The sequence below is a fragment of the Idiotropiscis lumnitzeri genome, chromosome 16, assembly GCF_059441095.1.
Source record: "Idiotropiscis lumnitzeri isolate Australia: NSW breed Sydney's pygmy pipehorse chromosome 16, RoL_Ilum_1.0, whole genome shotgun sequence".
Taxonomy (NCBI): Eukaryota; Metazoa; Chordata; class Actinopteri; order Syngnathiformes; family Syngnathidae; genus Idiotropiscis; species Idiotropiscis lumnitzeri.
In genome coordinates, this window is record NC_142406.1 from 4631275 (window position 1) to 4647869 (window position 16595).

General features: G+C 44.4%; 3 non-coding genes across 3 annotated transcripts; all 3 read right to left on the reverse strand.

The window, feature by feature from the left end:
• Positions 1-791: 791 nt before the first annotated feature.
• trnan-guu (transfer RNA asparagine (anticodon GUU)) lies at positions 792-865 on the reverse strand. The gene has a single exon. It is a non-coding gene; the product is annotated as a tRNA-Asn (tRNA).
• Positions 866-1788: 923 nt separating this feature from the next.
• Positions 1789-1862, reverse strand: trnan-guu (transfer RNA asparagine (anticodon GUU)). Its single transcript has one exon. It is a non-coding gene; the product is annotated as a tRNA-Asn (tRNA).
• Positions 1863-2528: 666 nt separating this feature from the next.
• trnan-guu (transfer RNA asparagine (anticodon GUU)) lies at positions 2529-2602 on the reverse strand. The gene has a single exon. It is a non-coding gene; the product is annotated as a tRNA-Asn (tRNA).
• Between the last annotated feature and the right edge of the window lie 13993 nt (positions 2603-16595).

Sequence of the window (16595 nt, forward strand, 5' to 3'; positions counted from 1 at the left end):
CAACCGAATGTGCAAACCGATACCAAATTTGATAACCAAAATGCTTGTGCACGTCCCTGGGTGGGCTTGAACCACCAACCTTTCAGTTAACAGTCGAACGCGCTCACCGATTGCACCACAGAGACATGTCTGCTGCTAAGATTTTACACATATTAACCAATTCTTTGCCAAAGGATTTGCCACGAACAGCACTCAGAATCCCTTGACTTTGTCCCAGGTGAACTTGAACCACCAACCCTTCAGTTGACAACCGAATGTGCAAACCGATACAAAATTTGATAACCAAAATCCTTGTGTGCGTCCCTGGATAGGCTTGAACCACCAAACTTTCAATTACGCGCTGAACGCGCTCACCAATTGCGCCACAGAGACATATGCAGGGGATTACTAATAATAGATTTGACTCATATATCCCAATTCTTCGCCAATAAACGGCACTCAGAAAACCTTGACTTTGTACCAGGTGAACATGAACCACCAACCCTTCAGTTCACAACCGAATGTGCAAACCGATACCAAATTTGATAACCGAAATGATTGTGCACCTCCCTGGGTGGGCTTGAACCACCAACCTTTCAGTTAACAGACGAACGCGCTCACCGATTGCGCCACAGAGACATGTCTACTGCTAAGATTTTACACATATTAGCAAATTCTTTGCCAAAGGATTTGCCACGAAGAGCACTCGGAATCCCTTGACTTTGTCCCAGGTGAACTTGAACCACCAACCCTTCAGTTCACAAACGAATGAGCAAAGCTATATTAAATTTGAAAACTGAAGTCCTCGCGAGCGTCCCTGGGTGGGATTGAACCACCAACCTTTCAGTTAACAGCCGAACGCGCTCACCGATTGCGCCACAGAGACATGTACAATAGGATATCTATTGTTAAGATTTTACACATATAAGCCAATTCTTTGCCAAAGTCATTTCAGCAAAAGGGCACTCAGAAACCCTCGTCTTGGTCCCAGGTGAGCTTGAACCACTTAACCTTCAGTTCACAACCGAATGTGCAAACCGATACCAAATTTGATAACCAAAATTCTTGTGCACGTACCTGGGTGGGCTTGAACCACCAACCTTTCAGTTAACAGTCGAACACGCTCACCAATTGCGCCACAGAGACATATGCAGGGGATTACTAATATTAGATTTGACACATTTTCCCAATTCTTCGCCAAGAAACTGCACTCAGAAAACCTTGACTTTGTACCAGGTGAACATGAACCACCAATCCTTCAGTTCACAAACGAATGAGCAAAGCTATATTAAATTTGAAAACTGAAGTCCACTCGTGCGTCCCTGGGTGGGCTTGAACCACCAACCTTTCAGTTAACAGTCGAACGCGCTCACCGATTGCACCACAGAGACATGTCTGCTGCTAAGATTTTACACATATTAGCCAATTCTTTGCCAAAGGATTTGCCACGAACAGCACTCAGAATCCCTTGACTTTGTCCCAGGTGAACTTGAACCACCAACCCTTCAGTTGACAACCGAATGTGCAAACCGATACAAAATTTGATAACCAAAATCCTTGTGTGCGTCCCTGGATAGGCTTGAACCACCAAACTTTCAATTACGCGCTGAACGCGCTCGCCAATTGCGCCACAGAGACATATGCAGGGGATTACTAATATTAGATTTGACACATTTTCCCAATTCTTCGCCAAGAAACTGCACTCAGAAACCCTTGACTTTGTACCAGGTGAACATGAACCACCAATTCTTCAGTTCACAAACGAATGAGCAAAGCTATATTAAATTTGAAAACTGAAGTCCACTCGTGCGTCCCTGGGTGGGCTTGAACCACCAACCTTTCAGTTAACAGCCGAACGCGCTCACCGATTGCGCCACAGAGACATGTCTTCTGCTAAGATTTTACACATATTAGCCAATTCTTTGCCAAAGGAGTTGCCACGAAGAGCACTCAGAATCCCTTGACTTTGTCCCAGGTGAACTTGAACCACCAACCCTTCAGTTCACAACCGAATGCGCAAACCGATACAAAATTTGAAAACCAAAATCCTTGTGCGCGTCCCTGGATGGGCTTGAACCACCAACCTTTCAGTTAACAGCCGAACGCGCTCACCGATTGCGCCACAGAGACATGTCTACTGCTAAGATTTTACACATATTAGCCAATTCTTTGCCAAAGGATTTGCCACGAACAGCACTCAGAATCCCTTGACTTTGTCCCAGGTGAACTTGAACCACCAACCCTTCAGTTGACATCCGAATGTGCAAACCGATACAAAATTTGATAACCAAAATCCTTGTGTGCGTCCCTGGATAGGCTTGAACCACCAAACTTTCAATTACGCGCTGAACGCGCTCGCCAATTGCGCCACAGAGACATATGCAGGGTATTACTAATATTAGATTAGACACATATATCCCAATTCTTCGCCAAGAAACGGCACTCAGAAACCCTTGACTTTGTACCAGGTGAACATGAACCACCAACCCTTCAGTTCACAAACGAATTAGCAAATCTATATTAAATTTGAAAACTGAAGTCAACGCGTGCGTCCCTGGGTGGGTTTGAACCACCAACCTTTCAGTTAACAGCCGAACGCGCTCACCGATTGCGCCACAGAGACATGTCGACTGCTAAGATTTTACACATATTAGCCAATTCTTTGCCAAAGGAGTTGCCACGAAGAGCACTCGGAATCCCTTGACTTTGTCCCAGGTGAGCTTGAACCACTAAACCTTCAGTTCACAACCGAATGCGCAAACCAATACCAAATTTGAAAACCATAATGCTTGTGCACGTCCCTGGGTGGGCTTGAACCACCAACCTTTCAGTTAACAGTCGAACGCGCTCACCGATTGCACCACAGAGACATGTCTGCTGCTAAGATTTTACACATATTAGCCAATTCTTTGCCAAAGGATTTGCCACGAACAGCACTCAGAATCCCTTGACTTTGTCCCAGGTGAACTTGAACCACCAACCCTTCAGTTGACAACCGAATGTGCAAACCGATACAAAATTTGATAACCAAAATCCTTGTGTGCGTCTCTGGATAGGCTTGAACCACCAAACTTTCAATTACGCGCTGAACGCGCTCACCAATTGCGCCACAGAGACATATGCAGGGGATTACTAATATTACATTAGACACATATATCCCAATTCTTCGCCAAGAAACGGCACTCAGAAACCCTTGACTTTGTACCAGGTGAACATGAACCACCAACCCTTCAGTTCACAAACGAATGAGCAAAGCTATATTAAATTTGAAAACTTTAGTCCACACGTGCGTCCCTGGGTGGGTTTGAACCACCAACCTTTCAGTTAAGAGCCGAACGCGCTCACCGATTGCGCCACAGAGACATGTCTTCTGCTAAGATTTTACACATATTAGCCAATTCTTTGCCAAAGGATTTGCCACGAAGAGCACTCAGAATCCCTTGACTTTGTCCCAGGTGAACTTGAACCACCAACCCTTCAGTTCACAACCGAATGCGCAAACCGATACAAAATTTGAAAACCAAAATCCTTGTGCGCGTCCCTGGATGGGCTTGAACCACCAACCTTTCAGTTAACAGCCGAACGCGCTCACCGATTGCGCCACAGAGACATGTCTACTGCTAAGATTTTACACATATTAGCCAATTCTTTGCCAAAGGATTTGCCACGAAGAGCACTCTGAATCCCTTGACTTTGTCCCAGGTGAACTTGAACCACCAACCCTTCAGTTGACAACCGAATGTGCAAACCGATACCAAATTTGATAACCAAAATGCTTGTGCACGTCCCTGGGTGGGCTTGAACCACCAACCTTTCAGTTAACAGTCGAACGCGCTCACCGATTGCACCACAGAGACATGTCTGCTGCTAAGATTTTACACATATTAGCCAATTCTTTGCCAAAGGATTTGCCACGAACAGCACTCAGAATCCCTTGACTTTGTCCCAGGTGAACTTGAACCACCAACCCTTCAGTTGACAACCGAATGTGCAAACCGATACAAAATTTGATAACCAAAATCCTTGTGTGCGTCCCTGGATAGGCATTAAAGGATAATGTAAATGGCAGTCAATTTAAAACTGAACAAAGGTTGGACTGCTCGGAGCCACTTTTGTGATCCTGGCATGGAAGTCCATTGTTTCAGAGGGGTCTCGTTCACACCTCCTGTGGTGCAGCTGTGATCTAATCTTCCTGCATTCATCTCCTGAGTGTCTGGTCATTAGCATGGTCTAAACTTCAGTTACACTTAAAGGATTTCATACTTTTGACTATTAAAGGAATATAAGAGTTTGAGCTTAACATAGTTCATTAGATGTTGGTGCATCCAATGTATGAAAATGTGATATTGTAAAATGCTGAGAGTGTGACTGGTGGCGCGAGGCTGGTTGCGGGGGTTGTGCAAGAATGGAATGTTTTAGAAGCAGAAGGCGCTGAGCGAGACGAGATGACTCCGGGACCAGTGGACGAAGGAGAGGCCATCGGGGGATAGCACAAGCAGGAGGAGTCGCCACGGGATTCGGCGGGAGGAGAAAGACCAATGAGAGCGAGCTAAAGTTAACTGCAATACACATAGCCAATAGAATCATGCCAGGATGCCTTTGTCTGTGCCATTTTGCATGTTGTATAGTATGAATCAGGACTGGGCAACTCGGGGGTAGAACACATTCGCTGGTGGCAAGAGAGGTGTAGACTTGTATTGAGAGGGATCCGAGATCTAGGTGCCATGTAGGAAATCTGTATTGGGAATAAATCCACTTCGTGTGTGAAAATGCCGGCTTCCTGATACCTTTCTATTGCAGAACGAGCGCGCATATTGTTGGATGTGTGGGAGTTGGGTAAGGTCGCAAATTGGAGTCAGATTACTTATTTGAGTTTACATTGGGTTAAAGTTAAATTCTAACATTGATATAAAGATAAATTCCAACAATTTATGGTGACCCTGACGTGATGCATGACAGGTAATAGAAGTCTGGGACTTCAACGAGAGTCTGGGACTCTAAGAAATGAAAAGAAGCCTGGGGCTTCAAGAGCCTGGGGCTCAAAGGAAGCCTGGGGCTTCAGGAAAAACCACAAGAGTCTGTGACTCGGGCCTGGGGCCCACGTCCACACCAGGTGACGACCTGATAAAGATTAAAGGATAAAGGAGCCACACTTCTGACCGGCCTTCCTCTTGGGCCCACAGTGACATAAGGTAAGCAGATCCTTTTCAAATTCTGCATATTGGCAACGCTAAATTATAAGAGGAAGGCGGAGTGGAACGGCGTTTAAATGTATAAATAAATAAGTGTAAAAGTGTGGACGATAGTAGTGTAAAATCTGGGATTTACCTACTAGAATAGTTTGGAACTATTCGTGGTTAAGATACGGTATAAAATCTGGGATTTACGTATCGGGACACGGTTTAAAATCTGGGATTTACGTGTCTGTGTGGAAGCTGTGTGAATGTGAAGGCTAAAATTGTTCTGCGTAAGAAGTGGTTGGGACACACACGAGTGGATTTCAGGATGTTGAAGGAGAGGAAGTGTTATAGTGGTCTCGGGTGTGGCACGGAGATTAAGGATAAATTCATAAAAATGAAACATAAAAAAGAGAAGAAAAACATGAAGTAGGGATGAAATAAGAAAAGAGAAAGAAAGAAAGCTAGAGAAAAGAGAAGAAATTGTGTCAGTGTAGAGATTGGAAGTTCAATAAGAAAAGAGAAAGGAACAATTAATGTTCCATTGAAAGGAGGATGATGAAACAGGCAGTATTGAAGAAGGTGTGACTTGAACAAATGAAAAGGATAAGAATTAGGGTCTGCTGTAAGGAGGAATTGAAGAAATAAATATTTTATGTTTCATACTTTAGTTGATGGTCTTTCTATTAAGGTAACTGTAATTAGTAACTGGAATGAAATGCACAGATGGAAATGACACAAAGAAAAAAAGATTGGTGTTATGAAATCATAATTGAAGGAAGCTTTGAAAGCATGAGAAACCTTTGCAAGAGCATAGGTGGTTCCTGACTTTGTAGTTTGTGATTTGATACCTTGATTGTTTGAGTGGCTTTGGTAAGGCTACAGTGAATTGGGAAAATTAAAGGAAAAAAATAAGAGTGAGAAAGATTTTACAGAAGGCAATGATTATAGGTGTAATCGTAAAATCATGAGTGTGCTGTAACAGAGAGTTCACAGCCCTTTGAAGTTAGATGCTCGTTCCCAAGTAGGGGGAGGAAGTCAGAGAAAGAGGATGAAGTGATTGAAAAAGTGGAAGAAAAGACGGAATGTCTGAGAGGCATTTATCCACAGTTGCCAGACTCGCAACAGTATGTGTTTGAGCCGCCGCCCGATCCGACGGCGCCATTAATGGGGGGGGAGCAGAATGGTTTGAGATGCAAAAGATAAAACGATTCACGGATGGCACCAGCGACCATACAATTGATCGAACAGGCTGTGAATAATGAGAGAGAGGGTGCGCGGAGAACAGCAGGGGAGTGTGGAGACGCCCGTGCTGGCCCCGGGGGGGAAGCACCAGCAGGAACATGTAAACATTTCAGACACAAGAGGAAAAACAGGCATCAATGGCAGTCGTTAACTGATTGAAAAGGAAGATATGCCTTTTGGTGCTCTCGTAAGAAGGTCACAGTCCTTTTGTTTCAGAGGTGTGTCGCGGCACCCCCCTCGATGTTGCAGACGTTGATCTAATCTTCAGGCATCTGCCTCTCATTGAGGTGTGGAGCAGTTTTTTTTACAGTGCTAGTATACAAATTAGCAGGGAATTAGAACACAAGTTAAACACTGAAACATGCAGGGGATGCCTGAGGAACAGCAGGGCGGCGACAATCTTATTAAAATTTAACTTTTTAAGCAAAGGGATTATGGTTTCGGGATAAGTTTTAAGTGAAGTATTCTATGAACATGTTGAAAGAAAATCTTTGGAAAGGGGAATATCTAGCCATTGGAGATTGGTTTACCAAATATAAAGTTGGACTAAATAGTTTTGTAGATGATTTATTAACTGATGTGTATTAAATGTGACAAAGGTGGAAGACAGATGTTTTTTTTTGACTGTACGACGCGAACGCTGACATGACAATTTTAGAGGATATGACATCATTCCATAAATACCAGACTGCTAACATTCGCATCTATGAGCTGTTTGATGTCACAGGTGCAGTTTCGTCAGCTACGTCCTTGAGAGGAGAAACAACTTCACGGGGAGTGAATGGGAAAATCCAGAGACCCACAGTTGTAAATTTTGGCATACGCTGGCTAAATTAAGGCAAAATTATGGATCTGCCAGCACAAATCTCAGTGAAATCAAGGCGGACGCGCCAAGGGAGGGGTCTCTGTGTGGAATTGGAAAGTATCGTTTGGTGAATGACAGTGTGAAAGAAAAGTGTTTGTATGCATATGTGGTTTGAGTGAATGTTGTAGGGACGGGCCTCAGGACAGAAAATTGTTTGAGGTCACCGGCAAGCCCTTACAGTACTTAGGATGCGATGGGTGGACAGGCCTGATCAACCTGAATCCCTATTGCACTCCCGAGTATTGATTTTGAAATTGTTTTTGGAGAAAGATTGGAGTAATTAAATTCAAGCATCAAGTGAATGATTGATTGACGTTATTACACAAAATTTATGCAAAACTGAAAGTTTTGGAAGGAAGATAATTTACCCCTTCTCATTCTCACTGGCAAGTGCCACTCGTCCAGTTCTGTCCACAGGTTTGAGGTGACATGTGACCAGTGTGACCAGAAGGCCAGAGAATGCTTCAAATAGCGCCTCACCACTACCATCCCAGAGGTTCTCCTCAACAAGGAGGGAGATATAAGATATATTCACATTGGATGCGCGACTAGATAACACACACCCAGTCCAGGATAGGGCAAAATTTTCTTGGATTGTTTAGACTTTTCCATATAATACAGCACCACAGCAGTGATACTTGAAGTTAATGTCGAATTAGTGGCACTGTTTTTATGGAAAATTACTCACTTAACGCAAGGGTAAGTTGTTGTAGAGGAGATATTTCAGTCAAAAATGACCCTGAAGTGGTCTCAAGCACGTGTCTCATGTTGGATGTATGAATGTTATTCTGATATTTTCCATTGTAACGTAGTTCATTGTATTTAGGACTAAGACATTGTAAAACACTGTTTGGAAGAACTTATAGAATACCTCAAATTTAAGAACAAAGGGGAAATAGATGTTGAAGCAACTTTAGTTGACCATATGTGAAAAGTGTTAGGAAAACAAAAGACAGGCGCAAATTTAGAGTGACAAGGATCTTTCTGTCTCCCAGCAGGGGCGCAAAATGAGTGAAGCCAGGATACTGGGTGCTTGTAAGAAGTTTGAAGATAAGACATTTGTAATTACCCAAGGGGGAAGGAGGCGTTAGTAACAGCTCTCACAGCTGTAAAGATAGCAGAAAGGTCAACATTGGTTTATTCGACACGTTGTAAAGAGGTCACGTTGGTTGAAATCTCCTACAAAGGAGACACCAGACTAAGAGGTTTATACAGAGTTACAAGCGGGACAAAATTTATTTCAGAGGAACTATCCTCACTTGAGGCCGAGGCCAGATCTGCTGACCAGCATGATGGTCACCAGCTAAATGGGGACACCTCAGGTGAGATTGGCTGTGCCATGCATCAGATATTTCTGGCCCGTTGGGGTCGATGTTGCTGTGTCTTTCAGGTGGGGAAAAGGGAGACAGGCCTGGTCTATGTGGCCAGGGCGAGACATGAATGGAGTGAGACTTCCGGCAGTGACCCATCCAATAATGTCGACATTACTACACAGCTGTTCCAGTTGGCCGTCCACAAGGGCGTGCACCTTCCAGTGGCAGACATCAGGCGAAATAGTCCATGAATGAAAAAATGCTAATCGGCCTAGTAGAACACATTTTGTACCTAACTTTGCACGACATCAGAAAAGGAATATATGGGATTGGATTAAGGAGCGTGACTAAAATTGTTGTACTTGCAGGTTTAGAAGGCCAAGAGAGATAAGAAAAAAGGAGGCAGCTGCTCCTTCCACTTCTGCTGCTTCTGGGCAAGGTTCGGGTGACGCAGCGCCACAGCAGACTGGCTGCTGTCCATAGCAGGCCAGTCAACGAGGTTGGGATTGCAGTAAAAGAGGTATGGGTGATTACAGACGGGGGTTGTGAGTGGGGTGTGCTCTTGCTGCGGGGTGTGGGGTCACTGGGTGATGAGCTGTCCATGCTGAGCCACTTTCTGGAATGTGCCATCCTCCGGTGCCATATCTGTCACAAAGAGCTCCACCAGCGCAGGGGGCGCCACCGTTACCCACTCCCAACGCACTTGACACAAACCCGCTCGTACCCCATTCCATGACAGGGGGCAGCGGAGCTTCAGCATTCGAGGACTAGCAGGTCCTAGCAGTCCGGGGACGGTGGATGGACAAGTTTTCGATGGTGCTGGATATTGGGGCGAGCTATGAGCTCCTTCCGCAACCCCCACTGAGCCATGTGGACTCTCAAGAGTGCCTGAGTCACTGCCATTGACTGAACGAACACTGGAATTCGAGTGGCATTCCCGGATGGGACTGAACTTGACTCTGCACATCCGTCGGAGGGAGCATATGTCGTGCTCTCTTCCTTCCCAGTGGCTAAACTGAACTGAAACATTTGAGGGCAGCTCTGAAACCTGGTTCCCATCCTCCCGCGGTGGGTATGCCCTGTTCTTGCTCTGGTCTGAGTGGTTTAGCAACCGCCACCCTTTCAATTCACCAATTGACATATCACATTGTACATGTGATCACAAACATGATTTGGTTTATCAAAAATGCACTCATCCAAATTTAGTCATGAGTGCATCTTGCGTTATAATTATATATTTGTTATGTCTACTGGCGTTGCCTCGCACGCGTGCCTTGTCCCTGAGCAGCGGAAATGGTATGAATTGTTTACTTTCGCCGAGCCACAAATCGCATTGAATATTGATGAGCGTCATCATACTAGAGGTCTGGACCCCATAGTTGTTGCACAATCGGGAGATCATATATCAGCACCGACTACAAATTCTTTGGTTTTGGGAACATTACTAAATTTCAAAATTTCCAGGGAAGGGTCGCTCGGAAATGGTAGTTCTGTGTGTGTCTCTGCTAGAGGTGTTGTGGACCCAGGGCCCGACTGAGTTGGGGCTCGGCTCCACAGCTCCGCGATGTTTTTACTGTCTCTACCCCCTCCCCCAGTTGACAGAATCAGTGTGGGCACAGCCTGTAGGTGGATTGAGCCAATCATGAGACAATAGGAGGTGAAGACTGCAGCGGTCTTGGAGCTGTCTATGTCTTGTAGAGCACCTTTTCTTCCCATAAAAAAAAAAAAATAATAAAATAAAAAATAGAGGTTTAATTCGGTATCTGCGTTATTATAGTTTTGGGATTTTTTATTTTAAGCATAAATGGTTACTATTTCATTTGTGTTGCTTTAAAATTTGTCAATTAACAGTCAAAATTGGAGCGTTAGCTCGAGGCTTAATTTGTAATCTCGGAACACAGTTAGATATTTGAACTCAGTGAACTCAGCATCACTGGAGTCGGACATCGCTCCGTACATCAACCTCCGGGTGCTTTCCCGGAGGTGGACTCATTCTCGCTGATAAGGACAGTTTAGAGTTCTGGCTAGAACCTGACACGCCATCCAATTGGGAACGACAGGACAAAAGTGGTGCCATAGCTCACAGTTGCGCCCGGCCCCAGTATTTGTGCCCGCCATGGTTGAGCTTAGAGGTTGACCGCCCGGACGGGCAGGTCAAGAGAGGGAATGTGTAGATGGCATGAATTGGATCAAAGTCAGACACTTTCGAGTCTGAACAAAGACGATGACGATGCAAATGTTTAACTTATTGACTATTTTACCTGCTGGCGTGTGCTTTGTGTGGACGATGTTTGCGTTTGAACATAGGATGCGGGATGACAGAAGTGATGGAGCGAAAGGAGCATGTAATGGAATGGTATGGTATGGAGCAGAGCGAGATGATGGTAAGACGCTGACACAGACACAACAACTACTGCTAAATCTGAAATGTAAACAACCGACACAGGTGAACACTTGGGTGACAATTTTTAATTGGACACACCCATGGAATGATGTGGGAATAAAAAAGAAAGAGCCTATTTTTGACACCCAAGTTGCAAAACAGAAGTTCACCTGCCTAAAAGTTAAATGGGACGGGTCCTGGGATTGGAAATATCCAGGAGTCATGGTGTAATGAAAATGTGTCTTTGCCAGTAGGAATCCCTCTCGCTCGTGATGATGTTTGGCTGTGGTGTGGAGAGAAAGTGCTGTACGATAGGCTTCCCACCAATGCCTCAGGTAAGTGCGCCCTGGTAACGCTGATCATGCCAGTTAGTGTGACAGCCTTAGATCTGGCCAAAATGGAGTGGGAAGGTGTTGGACAATGGGGAAGAATCCCCTTCCTTAACAGGAAGAGAAGGGACATGCAAGAATGGTTGAATGCAGGAGATCCCACGTATATAGATGCAATTGGAGTTCCAAGAGGGATCCCTGACGAGTATAAATTGGTGGATCAAATTGCGGCAGGATGGGAGAGCCTTTTCCTGTTCGTTACAGTAAACAAAAATGTGGACCGGATTAATTATGTCCACTATAATGTCCAACGATTGGCGAATTTGACCACCTCAGCACTCCAGGCAGTGCATGAGCAATTGGCTGCCACGTCTCTTATGGCATTCCAGAACAGAATAAGCTTAGATATGGTGTTATCCGAAAGAGGAGGGGTGTGTGGTATTTTTGGGGATCAGTGTTGTACTCTGATTCCCAACAATACATCTCCTGACGGTCGCCTTACCAAGGCATTGGAGGGTCTGCGCACGCGAAGTAACAAAATGAAGGAGCACTCAGGTGTGGACACCAGTTGGTATTCTGACTGGTTCAACATCTTTGGTAAATATAAAAGCCTGATTGCATCAGTACTGATTTCTATCGCTGTGTTTGCCGCTATTATGGTGTTATGCGGATGTTGCTGTATTCCATGTATCAGATCACTAACTGTTAAGACAATAGAACGCACGTTGGGGCCACTCCCTCCGGGTGGTCAGTACATGATGATCCCTCAAAAGGACCCCCAGGAGGCGGAGGTAGCCGTGGCCCTCCGGGAGTCCAGGATGTGAGTATGGAAAGATGGCCTCGGGGACCTGGCGACATCTTTTCCTCCGCTTTTATCCACCGGGCGAGTAAACGCAACTATGGTTTCGTGCACCACCACATGCAACACTTGCACCTTTCTCATGGAAAGACTCTCCCTGCTAGAGGGACGTGTCCGCCAGCTAGAGCAGAGTAATGTGGTAAGCGTAAACGTGGCGGACACGACTGTTAGCACGGGTTGTAGCCAACCTGCTAGTCTGGTTAGCATTGGCCGTAAACGGCTTGCTAATCGCGGTGAGCCTGTTAAGACACATAGCAGTTCCATTCCACCTCGGTCTCATGGCTCCCGCACCTTAGTGATAGGTGACTCCATTACCCGCAACATTAAGCTTGAAAATCCAGCCACAGTAATGTGTATTCCTGGGGCCAGAGCACCCGACATAGAAGCTAATCTTATGGAGCTAGCGCGCAAGACACCTATACACCAGCGCTGTGCAAACAACGCTAGCTATTCAGATATAGTGATACACGTTGGCTCCAATGACACTAGGATGAAGCAATCAGAGATCACAAAGAAAAACATAGCAAGGACTTGTGATCTCGCCAGAAAGATGAGTCGGCATCGAGTAATTGTCTCTGGCCCCTTGCCTGCGAGAGGCAATGATGAGAGGTTTAGTAGATTATTCTCGCTAAATAAGTGGCTGGCTAGTTTTTGTAGTGAGCACGGACTGCAGTTTATAGATAACTGGCCTTCTTTCTGGGGCCGACCCGACCTGCTGAGGATGGACGGCCTTCACCCTAACTGGGAAGGCGCCATCACTCTTTCTAGAAACATAGATTATTGTTTGAGCCTTCCATGACTATTCATATTAGAGCAGGTCGGGCTGCAGGCGAATAGTGAGCCTGTAAGGAAGGGTATGGAGTCTGTAAGGCTAGAGCTAACTAGCGCTATGCTAGACTTAGACAACACACATAGCTTTTCTTCTAGATTTGAGCGCTACACACCATACGCTGGTAGATCTCATACTGATATAATTTCTACTGAGGTGGCAATACATGATGGGTTTAAGCATTCCTCCTCGGTCGGTTTTATTGACGACGAGCCGTTCTCTCAAAATAATAGCACTCGAAAGCTGGTAAATAACTATCGGATTCCGACCGTCAGAATTTCTCGCCGCGTTTATAGTCGCTCGAGGTACAATCCGGGACCTAGGCAAGGCAATCTCCTTAATATTATGACCAGGAGTCCTGTTGCGCGGAATAACTTAGATAGACCTATTTTACTGAAACTCGGTTTTTTAAATATTAGATCGCTTTCATCGAAAGCCTTGTTAGTTAATGACCTTATTAGAGACCATAATCTTAACATGATTGGTCTTTGCGAGACCTGGTTAAAACCAAATCAGTTTTTACCGCTAAATGAGGCTTCGCCTCCAAACTTCGTGAGCTCGCATGTTGCGCGCCCTCAAAAGAAAGGCGGGGGTGTAGCCCTCATTTCCGAATCTAACCTAAAACTTAGTCCTCGTTTTAGCAATTCCTTTAAAACATTTGAAGTTCTCATTATGCGATCCTCAGCCGAGCTGCCGTTTTATCTTGCCGTTCTTTATCGTCCACCTGGCTCTTACTCCGGCTTTTTAGATGAATTTTCTGAATTCGTAGCTGATTTAGTAACTCATGCGGATAATATACTTATCATGGGCGACTTCAACATTCATATGAATCTCCCGTCGGAACCACTTACGGTAGCGTTTCGGACAATCATTGATATGTTTGGTTTCACGCAAATAATAAATGAAGCAACGCATATAAATGGCAATACGCTAGATTTGGTATTAACCCGAGGCTTAGCATCTTCAAAAATAATTGTATTACCATATACCAGTGCTATATCTGACCATTACTTTATCAAATTTGAAGTCTTGGCTCACTGTCATCGTTCTGACCATAATCAAAATTATAGCAGCCGTAACATTAGCTCCTCAACCATCGTTGCGCTCTCTGAGCTACTCCCTTTAGCAACTGCTTCGTTTCCTAATTATATTGGTACGATTGATGATCTCACAAACAACTTTAATGTCGCTTTGTTAAATGCGCTTGACTCCGTCGCGCCTTTAAAAACTAAAACTCGTCCAAAGAGGCTTACTCCGTGGTTTACAGAGGAAACGCGCGTACTGAAACGATCTTGTAGGAAGCTTGAGCGCAAATGGCGTGCGACCAAACTTGAGGTCTTCCGTCAGGCATGGTGCGATAGTTTACTAATATACAAAGAAGCGCTTAATTTAGCCAAAACTAATTATTATTCTAGATTAATTGTCTTACATAAAAACAATCCTAAATATTTATTTGATACCGTAGCAATGCTAACGCAACAGCGACCAACCTCGGATAGCTCTTCCTATTCAGCTCACGATTTTATGCAATTTTTTACTCAGAAGATAGAATGTATTCGTGATGAGATTAAAGACACTGTTCTTAAAATTCCGTCGAATTCCGCGACAAATTGTGTTAATAGGGACATTAGGGCTGATAACTGTCCGATAACCTTATGTCAATTTAAAAAAATATCTCTTGAGAGCCTAACAAAATTGGTTAGTGCGGCAAAACCGACAACTTGTGTGCTCGATCCGCTTCCTGGCAAACTAATTAAAGAACTGTTTACGACCCTAGGACCGTCTGTTTTAAATATAATTAATCTATCACTTACCACGGGTGTAGTACCAGCAGCTTTTAGGACCGCCGTTATCCGACCGTTACTTAAGCAACCAAACCTTGACCCAGAGAGTCTCATCAACTATAGGCCGGTTTCAAATCTTCCGTTTATTGCAAAAATTCTTGAAAAAGTCGTAGCGCAACAACTTAATGAATATATGACTGTTAATAATCAATTTGAACCTTTCCAATCGGGTTTTAGAGCCGACCACTCTACTGAGACGGCCCTTGCTAAAGTTACTAATGATCTTCTCATAGCTATGGACGCCGACACCTCATCAATATTACTCTTACTCGATCTTAGTGCCGCTTTTGATACCGTTGATCATAACATATTATTAAAACGCCTTGAAACGTGTGTTGGCATTTCAGGTTCAGCGCTTTCTTGGTTTAATTCGTATCTGTCGGAGAGGACGCACCGTGTAATTCATGGCAATACGACTTCGGATATTTGTAAGATCATATGTGGAGTTCCGCAGGGATCGGTACTTGGACCTCTATTGTTTAGCATCTACATGCTACCGCTTGGTGATATTATACGGAAATATAACATTAGTTTTCACTGTTACGCTGATGATACGCAATTATACATGCCGTTGGATATAACGAATCCCCGCGACTGCTATAAATTAGAGGCGTGCCTTGCCGAAATTAAACAATGGATGTCTTTCAATTTTTTGCGTCTTAACTCAGATAAAACCGAGATGCTCATCATTGGACCAGCGCGTCATCGGTACCTTTTCAAAGACACCACTCTGAATATCGATAAATGTAATATTATCCAAAAGGATTCAACAAAAAATCTCGGTGTTATATTTGACGCAACTATGTCTTTTCAAATGCACATTAAAAATATTACTCGAACTGCGTTTTTTCATCTGCGTAACATTGCTAAAATTCGCCCAATTCTATCAACGTGTGACGCGGAAATCTTAATCCATGCGTTTGTTACATCTCGCCTCGACTATTGTAACGCTTTGCTCTCGGGTCTCCCCATGTCGAGTATTAAAAGTCTGCAGTTAGTTCAAAATGCAGCAGCTAGACTCTTAACTAAGACGAGAAAGTTTGATCATATTACCCCGATATTAGCCAATTTGCATTGGCTTCCGGTCCACTTGAGATGTGATTTTAAAGTTCTGCTACTTACTTTTAAAATATTGCACGGCTTAGCACCTTCTTATCTCGTTGACCTCGTGGTACCATATGTTCCGTCCCGAAACCTTCGCTCACAAAATGCTGGTCTTTTAGTGATCCCGCGAGCCAAAAAGAAGTCCGCAGGTTCTAGAGCGTTCTCTATTCGGGCACCAATGCTTTGGAATGCACTTCCCTCAGATATTAGAGGCGCCACCTCAGTAGAAATGTTCAAAACACTATTAAAGACGCATTTATACTCTTGTGCATTTAGCTGAAATATTTGTTGGCCTGTTTACTGCCGCTTTTTTTTTCTTTTGTTTTCTTTTCTGCCCCCTTTTCCCCCGGCTGGGGGATTAGGTGACGGTGACCCACTAGGAAGTTTAAGGCATTGACCAACTGGGCATGCACCTGTTCCAGTGATGTCGTCTTCCTGCAGCGCGACATTTGATCAATTTATTTATATACTTTAGCATCTAATTTAATTATTTGTTGGCCTGTTTACTGCCGCTTCTTCTCTTTTCTGCCCCCTCCTTCCCCTGCTTGGGAATTAGGTGATGGGGACATGCTTTGAAGATTACGGCACTGACGAACCGGGAAGGGACCTGCTCTGCCGAAGTCGTCTTCATGCAGCGCCTTTTCTGATTTCCTTATAGTTCAGCACTT